Source organism: Euprymna scolopes, chromosome 25, assembly GCF_053919585.1.
Source record: "Euprymna scolopes isolate OS-2025 chromosome 25, ASM5391958v1, whole genome shotgun sequence".
Taxonomy (NCBI): Eukaryota; Metazoa; Mollusca; class Cephalopoda; order Sepiida; family Sepiolidae; genus Euprymna; species Euprymna scolopes.
This window is the reverse complement of record NC_136506.1, coordinates 77057501-77061188: the sequence shown is the minus strand read 5'-3', so window position 1 is coordinate 77061188 and position 3688 is coordinate 77057501.

The window sequence follows — 3688 nt, the reverse complement described above, 5'->3', positions numbered from 1 at the left end:
TTGGTAGAATCACAACACAAAGACGACGTTTATAAAAACACACGATGGGTTTATTTCTTCACCAGACCGGTCGTGGTTTTCTGAGTCAAGAATTCAAAGCTTCACATTCTAGTTTCAAAAGTGACAGTCTCGCGTCTAGACGTTCGAATGTCGTCTGTCGTCCTCAGACTCTCCCTTTGTTTCTCCCCAGTTTCTCACTATATCTAGAACTTCCCATTTTCCATGACGTCATACACATGTTAAAACATGTGTCTTCTTTCACGTGTTCTAGACATGCGTGTCCAAAACTTTTTCCTTTGTTTACAAAAGGAATTTTAACCTATATTCCCAGTAACCTATATTTCCAATATGTTAAAAAGATGTTTATTAAATTATCTTGAAGTTGCATTCTTTCAATTGAATTTTTCATAACAGAATTTACAATGCACATTCTTTTCTTAAAACTATTTTATCTCTAAGCTTAATAATGGTTTGTTTTACATTCCATTTTCTAATTCTCTCTCGTAATCTATTTCTAAACCTAATTTACGAGGTTCGAATTTCGTCTATTCTATTTCATTTTCATTTTAACTAAATCTCTCTATTTTTATACTTACATGAAAAGGGGACATCCCTTATCATGTAACAAAAGTTGAGAGCGATGAAACCTTGCTATTTCACCGTAAGGACATAGAGGGAATAAACGCCACTGTAGAATGCATCGCGGAATTGTTGACTGCTATTTTATATGTTTGTGTACATCCATATATAAAAGAGACATGATCTTATCTTATATATATACTTACTGGCATGAATTGATGTCATTCTATTCAGTTATAATAGTTTTACTATAGCCAGCATAATATCAGAGCTCTTTTACGATAGCTCCTATCAAACTACTTAAAAACTATTTCACTGTTACAAAAGGTTGAATTAGATTAAGTACTAGTAGGGTAACTCAGCAATATCAGGAGCAAAAAGAACATACTATATCCAACTCTTTTCTCCCTATCCAGTTTTCAATCTCTGTCTTATTTGCATAGACCAATCCTTTTTCTGAAAATCCACATGCACATAACTCGGGTCGATGAAAGGGAATTAACTCTGTGGAAAACAAACAAACAGAGTTACTTCCCTTTAAATGATAACTTTAAAAATCGTGTTTATTTCTTTATGGCATTAAATGATATAAATGAAAATTTCAACCTACCACCCCCTGCAAAGTAATTTTTTTTCTAAATTTTGATATTTTTCTAGGATTTCGCCGATTTAAAATGATAGCAACTTTATAGGGGTTTGTTGAGTAATTTTTAGGTTTTATTGGGATATGCATACAGATGTTTGTCATTTATATTATAGATAATAAATCCTAGTTTTACGGAGTGCTCAGTTCATGAAGATCTAATAAAAATAGCTTGACAGGCTTCATTGCAGAAAATGATAGATATTGAATATAATGGTGTCTGGATAAAGGCCAATTAAAATGAGGTCAGTGACTGACCCATACTGACAGATCGGATAATTATTACTTGACTCAGACAATGGAATATGCTAAATAGGCTATGTACTGTGACCGGACCGACCGGTTCGGGCTGAATTGGTTTAATGTATCACAAATATGTCCGGGCTCGAGATTAAACGATAAATATTGAATATTCAGACCAGTGCAAAACGTTAAATCAATAGGTTCATTAAATTTACATTTTATTTTCCCTTTTTTTTGTGTGTGCTTTCTTGATTCGATTTTTATCGTTTTTTTAAATGTTTTTCGTTTTTATTTCTTAATTTGTTTGCTTTTTTCTTCTCCTTCTTCTTCTTCTTCTTCTTCTTTTCTTCCACCTCCTCCTCCCTCACATATTCGCCTTTCTTCTTCGTCACTTTATTTTCCTTTCTTCTTCTTTTTCTTCTGTGCTTCTTTAGATTTTTTTCTTCTTCGTCCTCTTATTCTTCTTTACTTCTAATTATCTATATATTAATAGGAAAGTGTGTGTGTTATTTTCTACGTCACGGTTACATTCGGGTGGTTTAATTGTTATGTACTTCCATTTCTTGTAATAAATAATTTTACCAAGAATTCTTCATAAGTTTTGATTTCGGTTTCGATTATAGCTGAGGTACACAAGCCTATTTATTTTATAAATAATTTTATCAAGAATTCCTCATAAGTTTTGGTTTCGGTTTCGGTTTCGGTTTCGATTATGGCTGATAGCACTTAAGTCATCCATTTTTTTATAAATAACTTAAGCAAGAATCTCTAATACGTTTTGGTTTCGATTTCGATTGTAACTAATGGAACCCCAATGATCTATTTTTAAAAAAAATATTTTATCAAGAATTCTTGGTTTCGGTTTCGATTTTAGCCGATGGCATCTTAGTAATCTATTTTTATGAATAATTTATCAATAATTTTTTATAACTTTTGGTTTCGGTTTTGATTAAAGCTGATGTCACTCAAGTTATATATATACATATATATATATATATATACTTAATTTACTAACATCAAATTAATATACGAAAGTATAGATTTATGCATAAACTTTAAGTAATTACTTCAAAAGTGCTCAATACTTAGGTAGAGCTAGTTAGTAATTAATAAAATATATATGGCGATTAAGCTACACTGAATATTCCGCGTTTCATCCACTCTAGGACTCTTCAGGCTTAAGGATAAAGTCCTAGAGTGGATGAAACGCGGAATATTCAGTGTAGCTTAATCGCCATATATATTTTATAAATTACTATATATATATATATATATATATATATATATATATTCATAAGTTTTTGTTTCGGTTTCGATTCAAGCTAATGCACCAAAGTCATATGAATATATCTTTATTTTTGAAATCGCAACTTTATAATATATAAAAATCGATAGAACGTTAACTCTATAATACGAAATCTACAAAAATTAAAATATTATATTTAAGCGTACTTTACGACCGGGCTACTCGGGGTGATCCTGCTAGCTTAGATAAATACTTTGGCAGTTTTAACAAAAGAGCTACTATAATACCAGAGCGTCTCCATTTACGCTGAGCTCCTACAGAATGCCAACAACAACAATATATTACATATGAATGAGTCCACTGTGGAATTTCCATAGGTTCCGCTAGTATATATATATATATATATATATATATATATATATATATATATATATATATACATCAGTAGTAGTAGTAATAATTAGTAGTAGTAGTAGTAGTTGTAGTAGTAGTAGTCACTAGGAGTTCTCACACAGGTCATCAGCAGAGACAACTCAATAATCATAAGCGGTTGTGTTCCCTTGAATCTGCGTGATAGCAGTCTCTTAAAAATTCTAGTACCCTCTACTACTTGCGCTCCTCGTGGTCTGTTTTAGTTTTGTTCATATTGCACCATCCAGATTACTAGCTAATGGTCGCAATATGGGTTGGTTTCAATATGTTGGGATTTTTCTTAGAAATTCAGCTGTTTTCATTGTTGTTTCCGTTCTATCTTCTCAGCCTTCCATCTGATTCCAATTTCTCCCATTCATTTTTTTCGGACTTTTTCGGGATTGTTCCTAATGCTCCTCCGATTATTTATGTTATCTTGACTTTCATCATGTTGCATATCTTTTTCAGCTCTCTAGCTAAGTTCGTATATTTGCTTCGTTTCTTTATTTTCTTAATATCCACCCTCTGGATGCTGGGATGGCGAAATCTATGATCCGTCAGGATTT